We start from the raw sequence: 11,872 nt of genomic DNA, 5'->3' as shown, positions 1-11,872 counted from the left end.
GAATACTCTATTAATTTCGAAATCAACATTGACTCAGTTAGATTGGAAATAATTAATTAAGAAAGGGAGAAAATTTGGTGTTTGATAAGTTTGTCAAATGAATCATTGGCCATAGCATTGTTTAAATCATATGAGATTTGGCCTGGGATTGATTTGATAATGAAGATTCAAGGATTGATTCCTAGGAACTAAGGATCTGAAGAAGATAAATAAAGAGACTGAAAATGAAGATATCGATTTGTAGGTTATGGAGCAACATCCTACTGATGAACAACAACCTTCAATCACTGCCGTTAATCACTCTCTATTTGACACCCCATCTTAGCCCTTTGATTTCCCATTAAAGCCTATAACCTTCCAAATAATGGAGAGTGTGGACAGTTGATGAGTGACATTTATGTCACTCCTAGGATAGTTATGCCTTGTTTTAGCTTATCTTAGGGTGTTTTGTAGTTGTTTTGTTCTAATAATGCGTGCATACATGTCTCGATGTGATTTTAATGAAATCGCGTATATTGTTGTCACTACTACAAAACGAGTGTTTTCTCGACGCTAAACCCTCGACACTAGATAAGGAGTGTCAACTTGAATAATACCTATGCGCGTATTTGCGACGCTTTTTAGGGTCGAAATTAATCAATGACTCCAAAAAGCGTCGAGAACAACAACACGTGCCCACACGTGAATAAAAAAACCACGATTGAAGAATTTGGGGATATAATAAACGGCTGATTCCCTCTTTTCTCCAAAAAAAAAAAAAAAGGATGAACATACACACAAACCCTAACTATTCTTCTCTCTTTCATTCAGGGTGTGAACCTATTCTCATAAATCCATGGATTTTTTTTATTCAGATCTTTGTTCCTCCACTAATCAATTTCGTATGAAGTTTTCTATATCAGTTTCAAATTCAGATGTTCGACTCTATTTGAATCAATTTCGAATTGAGGTACATTAATTTCAAGTTTAGATCTTCGTCCCACCCTAACTTAGTTTTGAATAAGGTACTTCAATTGAAAATTCAGTTCTTCGCATGAAATAGCAAAGAATTTCAATTAAAAGAAAGTTGTGAAGAACTCAAATGGAAAATTCTTTCCATCCCACGAATCCAAAACACTAGCAATCCTCGCGATAGAGTGACCGTACCCCAAACCGCTCTCTTTGAATCAATTTCACATTCAGGTTTATCAATTTCAGATCCAGATCTTCGTCTACAATTGAAGCAGTTTTGTAGCTCCTAGTGCCGATAATACTAAGGTACATCCTTTCTATGTAGATTCAATTTTTTTTTTTTTTTACAGTTTTTGTGGATTTGTTTGTTGATTCATATTTTTTCAAAATGTTAAAAAGTTGTGCTCATTTATGAGTTTGATTGATGAACAATAGAGATAATTGGTTTTTTTTTTTTTGGTGCTACTATTTTAATTCAGTTTGAGAAATTAGCCTTTTGTTATTTTGTAGTAAAATCACAATTTTGATGAGCTACTGGTTTTTGGAGAACAATTTTGCTGAGGTGTTTTCTTTTCATCAATTTTTATTTGTTTATTGGTTTTCTTATATTTATTTCCAGAATTCTATGATTTTGTTTCTGTGAGCTTACATTGCTAGAAATTAATGAAAGCTTGTAGTTTGATAAATTAGTTGTATATAAAGATAAATTGTGTGAGAAGTGGTATTAATTAGCTTATTATTTGATCTTGGTGGCATAGTTATTTGGGATAAGAAAATGACTCAACTTCCTTGAAGAACAATATATCATACGAATTAGGTGGTGTAGTAGAGTACTCGCTGTAAGTTCCTGACTCAATTTATAAAAGTTTATTGTAGAATATTTATATGTTGGATTAATTGTGCTTATAATTGAATTAATATTAGTTTTGATTTAATCACCTGAATCTAGACTGTTGGGCTGCTTAAATAAGGATTCAATGTGACTGTTTTTCATATGGTTAGTGGTTTAGTGTTGATTGATATAATAAAGGGCTGCTAAATTTCTATGATTGAAATTGGGATTGTGCCTGAAACCGTCATCACTTCAATTGGCTATGCTAATATTTCTACTACTTCTCGTTTCATTGCTAGGCTTATTTGTTCTAATGGGGTAGAGCAGCAGGTATAGTTTGATTGGTTTCCGCGGTAGGTGATTAGTTTGGCGTAATTTGATTGTATATGTCTGATATTTAAAATTCAATATGCTCACTGACCACTCTAATATTCTTTATATAAAGAGCTATTTCTCTAAATTAATTAAATAAGTGTAATGGTTTTGCTTTTGTTGCGTAGGTTATTAAATTTAATAGGCCGGCTATTAAATTAAGTAGCATACGTGAAATTGGTATGAAACTTTGAATTCCACTTTGTTGCTTTTATGTGATTTGTTATTGGTGATTTCTCAACTTAGTTGAGATGAGTTAATTTTTCTAGGTAAGAAGAGTTCTTGATGTTAAATTTAATTAACTACTACTTTCCCTCTATTATAGTTTAATTTTGTTAGGATATTTGATTATAATTAAAGGATCTGATTATAATTGATATGCCTATTATTTCTTTCTATGCCATGGCTAATCATTTTAATATGCTTGTGACAGAATGTTGGTGTTGTTATGTCAGCATCTACTCGTACTCAATTTACAAAGCATTTGCTAAGGGTGAAAATATTAGAGATGTTACTGCTAAAGGCGAAAGTGTTGGCAACTTTGCAAATTTGGTATGCTCTGTGTTGTGGTTCAGTTTAATGCTTCTTGCACTTTAATAATCAGAAGTATGGGAATATGCTCTAGTCCTTTTTAAAGATATGAATACAAAGTATATCTTTGTTGTCATGCCTGCAATTTGTTACTTATGCAATTCTTTGATACCTTTTTATTTTTGCTTTAAGATCTCAATTTGTTTGATAAAATTACTGCATACAGCTCATATTGTGAAAATTGATCTATTATATTCTCCTGTATCAAGAGTTGGATAAATCTCTTTGAATAACTCCATGAGCTTTATTGTATCTTACAAAGAGATTATGTGCCACTCAGAGGAGCAGCAACATTCTTTAAAATTCCATGTAGCTAGATAGAAACCTGATTTAGTGTTCAAATAATCAAATATACTTAAAAACTAGCAGCTGTGAAAAGTCTTGCTGCATGAGCCTAAAACTCTAAAAGTAGAGCCCTGATCAAGCTGTTATTTTATGTGGGGGTAATTATTGTTCAAGTTATTATGTAACCGGATCCTGTCATTATGGAATAAATACAGACCTGCAAATCCACATTCATAGCTATGAGAGTTATATAGCAATATAGCATTAGTTACTGATGACAGATTTTGAGCCTGGGCATCTAAGAATGCGAAAACCAAAGTTTCCATGTGAGCCATGAAGCTTTTAATTTCTATCTAATAATCATATTATCATATTAATCAGTCAAAGTATTTTGGGATTTTGAAGAATAGTTGTTGCTGAGCCTTTCATTGTGGTGTTTGCCGAATTTTTTTAGTGACTTGTTAATTGTGAAGACAAAGAAAAGTGAAATGGAGAGAGAAATCTGACGCTAGATTGCATGACTGAGTTTTTTGAGCAGGGTTGCTGTGATGGTGCAGGGATCAAGGTATCTCTTTTTTAGGGATCAAGGTATACCTAGGTTTTGATTTTGGGTAAGTGTTACATTATTATTGTTTCAATTGATTTTGTACTCCAATTCTTTCAGAGTAATAATTGATGAATGTGTATCTTTGCGTTTTTTAGTTTATCAAAATTAATATGGATTTTTTAATTCTATTTTTTAATTCTTTGATGTAATTTATTATTAGTGATTTTTGCAACACCTGATTCTTGAGGTGGATTGTCTGAATCTTTATCATAAGCTCAAGAAGGGTTCTTGTGAGCTGTCTGCAGATACTGTGATATTGATTTGCATTAATTTTGGTCAATTATTGCTTTTGTTTTAATTATATATGATGCTTGTTTAATTTGGAGTTCCTGCTTGATCCATTGTTTCCGCTCCCTATTATGTTCCTTTTATTGTGAACTTTAATTAATTTTGGGTTGTGTTTTGCTTTTGTTGCGATAAAATTTGTATTTTTGGGTTGATTCATGAATAATGGTGAGGATTTGAAAGAAGGGGGTGGTTTCTAGTTATTGCTTTAAAGTCTTAGGTGTGTTTTCTTTTTGAATCATTATAATTGGTATTCGTATATATTACTAATAATTCAATTTCTCTCATTAGTTGAATGATGGATGTTGTTCTTGTTGCAGAACGTTGACCACACTGTTATCGACCTTGCTACTGTTGCCGCGCAATGTTGTTGCTGTTGTTTTTTTATTCCCGATGATTCACTATTCTTAGGACAACAATGATTGGTCACAATAAGAACTTTGCTTTAAGCCCCCTTGTAAGCAGATTAAGGAGCAACTAAATTGGAGATTGATTGAAGTTTCATTGTAAAGAAATGAGCACATTTGTTCCACTACAACTAGTCACGAAAAAAGTAATTTTATCTTTTGTAATAGAAAACTCATTACTATTAGATATTTGTACATAAACTATAAATATATTTATATACAATAAAATTTTGGCCTACTTTTGCTGTGTATATATTGATAATTAATACTTGTAAACTAGTAATAATTTTTTGTGGGAAATATTTTTTTTGATTGTATTCTAGATAAATATGGACAAGAAAAAGCGTCCCTAATAAAGAAAATATCAACAGAAAAAAGCATCAACAATATACTTTACATCAAATATATGAAACTGTGGACACAAAAAGCGTCGCTATATTATAGATTCTAGACACAAAAAAGCGTCGTTAAAGCACAGAAAGTGCGCCAACTACTACAAATTTCGACGCATCGTATAAGAATTTAGACACAGTAAAGTGTCGCCTAATTTTCTCGACTCACGTTTTCTCAACGCTTTTTTGAAGCGTCGAGAAATAAATTTTCGACGCTTTTTAGCGTCGAAAAAAGGCTTCAAAAGCGTCCAAAAATGACGGATTTTCTAGTAGTGTGTATGCTTGCCTTCATTGCGTGTTTGCACCGTTCCCTATACCTTATTGCTTCCCTTGGTGTTTGTGCGTAGGTGTAGGCGTCGTTCGAAGTGCGCCTACTTAAAAGCATAGTGGTGAATATGCTTGGCACTCATAGGAAGTGGGAATTGACATTACGATTAGGGACAACGATTAGGGACAAGGAAAGTAGGGAGCCGCCAACAAGTTTTTAAGGAACTTGTAAACCGTTCACGGATCATTTAAGGCAACCACGATTAAGGGACAACGATAGGCAACAACGATTGACCCGTGAAGGTTACACCCCATTCATAATCCATGAGATTACTAACTCCATATGGTTCGGAACCACGAAAGGAGGATCGGGGATGATGGTACGAAGTGAGTCATGGAGTCACATTCGCCCGTATTGGCCTCTACTCGATTCTTATTATGAAAAGTATTCCTGTGATCTTAAAGGCATGCAAATAAAATATTCAATTTGCTCCAAACTATTATTTAGCTAAATTGGTTGAATATTAATGCAACACATAATTCTATAATATTAGTGATCACTTCGATTTAACAACAAGATTAAAAAGGAACCTAAACCGGTTGTCCAAATTATCTTATTAAGCGTGATTTTCAATTACATATTCTCTTTAAACATGTAATATGGTGATCATAATAATAATAGAAATAACCATTAATATTGGAAGCAATCTAACAATAATAGCATTAGTCCAAATCAAATAAAAATAATCCTAATCATGATACTAGCAATAAGAAATAAAAATAAGAGTAATTAATTAATTACTCACATTCCGCGCGTTCCTTGAAATTGCTACATCATGAATAAACTGTTAGTAACTTCAATAAAAATAAATCAAATGTAAACCAAATTAAATTAACGTAGAGTTGATTTGGTCCAAACCCTCAGTTAATTCTACCTTTCACGCCTTGGTTTAAGTATAGAACTTCGGGTATTGTATGGACTCCTTACAGTGCTTAAGGGATATAAAATGAGAGAATAGGGTGGCTAGAATTTAGGCAAGGGTAAGAGAGAGAGGAGAGAATATTTTTGGTGTAGAAGAGAGAAAGAGAGAAGGATTAGGTGATCAAGCTTGTTCATGATTGAAAAAGGGGAAATATGACCTCTATTTATAGGGAAAAAAGAGAGGTCAAATCAAGATTAGATAAGAATTCGAATCGGATAAAACTCTTGCGATAGACAACAGTTTTTGCGGTTTTTGTTTTTATCATATCTTTTGATCCATAAATCGGACTAAGATGAATAAGATATCTTTGGAAAGCTCTTGAAGTCTACTTTCTAACCCAATTAAAATCAGATTGAAATATTGTTTAGAATAAAATATATGGCCGAAATAGTGGGACGGTGTCAGTTTTGGATAGAGTTTCGTATTTCTTTTATATCTTTTTCATTATAGCTCGAAATTAATATTATAATATATCATTGGAAATATAATTTCAAGAGCTATCCAACCATTTAAGAATCAGATAAAAACAGTGAGGAACGAAAATAATATCTGTCAATCTTTGAACGTCTTTCAATTCGAATTAAATTACTAGAGGACTTTTATTCTATTTCAAACTCTTTAATCTTATCTTTTCAAAAATGATAATTAGGATCTTTTAGAAGCTTATAGAAGCTTCCAATTAATACTAATTGGATTAGGAATGAGATTAAATCCTTTGGACCCTCCACATGATCATTGGGTCGTAGGTAAGGTGGGCTTAGGTTCGGTTTGGACTCAGTTTAGTATTTTTGCCATAACTTATTCGTTATAACTCGGATTTGGGCTTATAATATATCGTTGGAAAGCTCTTTTAAATCCCTATCCAAATATTTAACAATTGGACCCAGATTATGTACCAAAATAAACTGATATAAACGTTTTTATATAAAGGACACGAAAGGAATGATTTTAATGGACACGAAATGAATTATTTTGGGTTTAAAGGCACGAAATGAGGAAAATAAGTTATGGTTTGGTGAAATGGGTTAGGAATTGGGTTGGTTTAAGAAATGTATTGGGAATGAACATGGATTTAAGCACTCTAAAGATTACATACTCAACCCGACCAATAATGGCGGTGAAAAGTTGTTCATCATCGGGTTTGGTTTTGGGGAGACATTTTTAGGTGTCTACAGAAGCCCCCACTTTGACTGAGTTTGTAGAAACGACAGTTTCGAAAACGATAGTCAAAGTAGTCGATAGGGACGGAGAATGATTTAAGACGTTCTGCGATCCTGAATCACTCTATATACGCCGATACCTGTAGAAAAATGTTAGTTCCACAGATAAAAGAGTAAAGGGATAAAATGCTTATCTGACACCAATGTATCGGTGACAAATGAGTTTGGTAGCTTCCTATGCTTGAAGGAATCCACCGGATGACGTTTCGTTGAGATACTTTCCATGCTTGAGGAAAGTTAACTGCTGAATTTGGTAGCTTTCTATGCTTGAAGAAATCTACCGGATGATACTTTCCATGCTTGAGGAAAGTTGACATATGACAATTTTTCATGCTTGAGGAAAAACTTGTCTGATGATGAAATTGCAAGTCTCTGTGTATCGAGAACCTTGCGCCGTGAAATGATGGTGGTTCGATTGTCCCCGAACGTGGGCTGTAGAAGGTTCGCTTGTCCCCGGACGTGGGCTGTAAAAGGTTCACTTGTCCCCGAACGTGGGCTGTAGATGATCTGCTTGTCCCCGGACGTGGACTGTAGTTTGTTCGCTTGTCCCCGAACGTGGGCTGTTGATGGTCCGCTTGTCCCCGGACGTGGGCTGTAGATGGTCCGCTTGTCCCCGGACGTGGGCTGTAGTTTGTTCGCTTGTCCCCGAACGTGGGCTGTTGATGGTCCGCTTGTCCCCGGACGTGGGTTGTAAATGGTCCGCTTGTTCTCGGACGTGGGCTGTAGTTGAGACCTGCAAAATAAAATTTGCCACAGGGACTCGTATAGACCATGATTGACTCGACCAATGACTTGACCAAGCATGACATGACATATGTATGACTTGTGATTTTGTGTATATGTGTATTGAGTGAGTGTGTGCACAAACACAAGCAACCAAAAATGCAAAAGCAAAAAATTTCCGTCATTTTTGTCATGAGTGGAGGGTACGGACTTTCTCCCGAAAAAGAAAGACATGAAAAAGATTTATTTTCGAACTTCCCTCGATGGGAAAATTTTGAAAAAGTTTTTGAACTTCCCCAAAAGAAAATAATGAAAAAGCGGAAGAAGTTTTGAACTTCCTCCTTAAGCAAGACGAAATGAATCGTATGAATTGAATTGCTTGTCTTGAAAACAGTTTATGCATGATGCATGCTCTTAGGCCAGGAGGCTAAGGAAAATTACATCATGTGACACGATAGATGAATGAACTTAGGTTATGGAGCTAAGCATCATATATGGTGTAAGAAATGATCTTGAACGTTACTTAGGTCTGGAAGCTAAGCACGTATATAGATGAAGTGATTGATGAGTGTTGCATAATGAATGTTGCTTAGGTCAAGCAGCTAAGCACGATATGCTTTGTATGATTACAGATCTTTGATAAATTTCGCTTAGGTTAGGACACTAAGCACAACATGCGATGCGTGAAACAATGAATATTGCTCAGGTCAGGAAGCTAAGCAAGTATACAATGAATGTTTTCTTGAAACAAGATTTCATGATAAGGGGTTCCTAAGGGAAGGTGAAATGGCTATGTATGTGTGAGTGAAGTGTGTGAAAATGATACTAAGGTTGGCTGCAAAGGTTGTGGTGATGGAAATAGATGCGAGAAGAGTCAAAGATGATGACTCTTGTTGGGTTGGGTAAGCTACGTGATGTGGGTTCAAGCCCCCAAGTCTATCTCTAAATGGTAAGGGATAAGCATTGGATATTCTTTGACTCAATCATGCATAGATATGAATATGAATGTGGCCGCACCTCAATGTGAGGTTGCCTACGTATCCGTTAGGAATCAGGCCGAACGTAGCTCTAACCGAACTTTGCACAGGTATATGTACACCTCAAAGAGGTCTTTCAAGGGTTGTAATGCGGTTAGGCTGATGGTTTAAGGAAGAAAGGAGTAAAAGGTTCAAGACCTGAGAGAAGCCCCCAAGATATGCAATTGTGTATTTGAAAATTTTAAATTCGCAAGTTTTATTTTTCACACATTTTTTTTGCTTTGAACTTTTTTTTTTTTTTATTTGGTCATTTGAATCAATGTAGGAAATCCCGGATCATGCGGTCCATCACTCACTTAGCATTCATGTTTCTCAGGCACGGTACCAAGCACTCGATGAGAGACGCAATTCGAGACGTGTTCATATCAAAGACATTGGAACACTTGCCTTTAGACACTTTTTTTTTTTTTTAATTTACTTATTCTTTTTTTTTTATTATTATTTTTAATTTGAACTTGGTTTATGAACGTTACACATATTGCACATCTTCCCATCCCATGGTTAGGTGAATGTGGGTTGAAGAAATTAAGGCCAAACGTTAGATGAGGCTCAAAGTGTTTGATGAAGAAATGGATATGTGATTGAAATGGTTTAAGGGGAATGACAGGGTTGCAAAGGTGCCTCAAATCATTGGTGTACCTTGTGTTTAGTTCGGCGGTTTTTTTTTTTTTTTTTTTTTTTTTTTTTTTTTTTTTTTTTTTTGCTGAATGACATGATCAAGCAAAGGAAAGAAATGTTCATTAATGGAAAGGGTAAGAAACATGACACATAGACAGTACACATGGATAAGGGGAACCTATGCCAGACTCATTAGGGGAAATGGTTGAAACAAAAGAAGAAAAAAAGGTATGAAATCTTGTATGGGAAACTTGTCTTGTGCTTCGTCTTCATGGATGCTTATGAATTACTTGTTACCGCCAAGAGGGACAAGAAATTTGTTATTATTGATGCTTTGATTAGAAGAAAAGAAGGAAGGAATGACGTTCCCCTTATTCTTCCAACTCTTGCCTAGTGATTCTTGAACTCGAGTACTATATATGGAACAAAATGAGCTCACATAATGCATTGACTCAATACTCGGATTGGAAAGGAAGAGTGTATGAAAAAATTTTCAAAACCAATGTGAAATACTCTACTCATTCCTATTACGACAAAAAACGACGCATGCATGGTCCTAGTATACGATTATAAGCAATATAGTGCATAACTCGAAGACAAAGTATGTGCAATGACTCAACATGTATGATTAGGTGAGTTTATAAGACTCGTGGTATGATTGCATGACTAGACATGAGGACATTGTGAAAAACAAAGGATCAAGGACCAAATAGCACGGAAGACTAAAAGAAAAACTAACTTGATTAATTTTGCCTAATTTTAATGTTTATGCTATTTACTAGGTGAAAACGGTCCATTGGCAATCGTTAGTCATAAATAAGATCAACCACAATCAACGACAAAGAACACATGTTAAGGTTAGCACAAAAATTCACAAGAAACTAAAAAGATGAGTGGAATTCTAGAAGAGTTAGGACTCATGGGTATAAATAAATAAATAAATAAAAATAAAAATCTATAATCCTATGTTATATGAGTTGACACGGATTAAAGGACTTGGCTAAAACTAGCTTGACACAAAGAAATAAAAATAAGAGGTTGCACGCTAATAAAAAGACACCTAAACTGGACAGGCTGTAGTATATCGGTTATAACTTTTATTCCGTCACTCTGATTGTGGCGAAACCAACGCCAAATAAAAGATAAAACTCGGGGCTACAGATCCATAGGTGGCACGACGCGTAAATCTTTCTAGAACTCCGGCTATGACCAAAACAAGTTGACTCTTATGCAGGATACGGGAATAAAAATCCGGGTTGACTCAAGATAAATTAAAAAAAATCCTATGACTCGACTCTAACAAAAAAAAAAAGGTTTGATAAGAGAAAAAAAAAAAAAAGAGAAGAAAAAATAAAATAAAAATATGCACACATAAGCACATTGTCATGAATGATGCAATGAAGTTCGCAACCTAAAGTCAAGATCTATGTTCCACTATAGTCAAGCTTTTGGGTGTCAAAGGGTACCATGGTTAAGAGTTTGGACGCGTTAGCAAGGCAGCCTCCCTTGAGGGTGTATGCCAACGGGCGGCTCCGCGAGTTCGTGATGAAATCGAACTCGACTCCATGGTTTGGGTGGATTTAAAAACTCGGATGAACCCTTATTGTCATGAACGTTTTTGGGTTGATAGAGCTTAAATCCCCCGGGCTAGCCACATACGTAGAACACGTACTATTGTGGAAAAATAGGTAACCTAATATGCATATGCATATGTGACAATGCCAATTAAATCGCAGGAATACAATTCAAGAATCTTTCAAGTCTCATCCACTCATCTCAATTAAATATCGATCACTCAAATCGATAAATAACCAAGAATCCTCCCCAGTGGAGTCGCCAAATTGTAGGCGTCGTTCGAAGTGCGCCTACTTAAAAGCATAGTGGTGAATATGCTTGGCACTCATAGGAAGTGGGAATTGACATTACGATTAGGGACAACGATTAGGGACAAGGAAAGTAGGGAGCCGCCAACAAGTTTTTAAGGAACTTGTAAACCGTTCACGGATCATTTAAGGCAACCACGATTAAGGGACAACGATAGGCAACAACGATTGACCCGTGAAGGTTACACCCCATTCATAATCCATGAGATTACTAACTCCATATGGTTCGGAACCACGAAAGGAGGATCGGGGATGATGGTACGAAGTGAGTCATGGAGTCACATTCGCCCGTATTGGCCTCTACTCGATTCTTATTATGAAAAGTATTCCTGTGATCTTAAAGGCATGCAAATAAAATATTCAATTTGCTCCAAACTATTATTTAGCTAAATTGGTTGAATATTAATGCAACACATAAT

The 11,872-nt window shown here is 35.2% G+C and overlaps 1 long non-coding RNA gene across 2 annotated transcripts; it reads left to right on the top strand.

Moving 5' to 3' along the window:
- The first annotated feature begins 764 nt into the window (after nt 1-764).
- Nucleotides 765-4,568, top strand: LOC145609303 (uncharacterized). Of its 2 annotated transcripts, XR_014106003.1 has the most exons (5): nt 765-1,257; nt 1,710-1,790; nt 2,589-2,707; nt 3,570-3,642; nt 4,244-4,568. It is a non-coding gene; the product is annotated as an uncharacterized LOC145609303 (long non-coding RNA). The 2 variants fall into 2 exon arrangements; XR_014106002.1 differs by lacking the exon at nt 1,710-1,790.
- Nucleotides 4,569-11,872: the final 7,304 nt, after the last annotated feature.

This window comes from Chenopodium album, chromosome 23, assembly GCF_948465745.1.
Source record: "Chenopodium album chromosome 23, dcCheAlbu1.1, whole genome shotgun sequence".
In the NCBI taxonomy this organism is placed as follows: domain Eukaryota; kingdom Viridiplantae; phylum Streptophyta; class Magnoliopsida; order Caryophyllales; family Amaranthaceae; genus Chenopodium; species Chenopodium album.
Note: the sequence above shows the minus strand (reverse complement) of the source record. Positions and strands in the feature narration are given on the sequence as shown.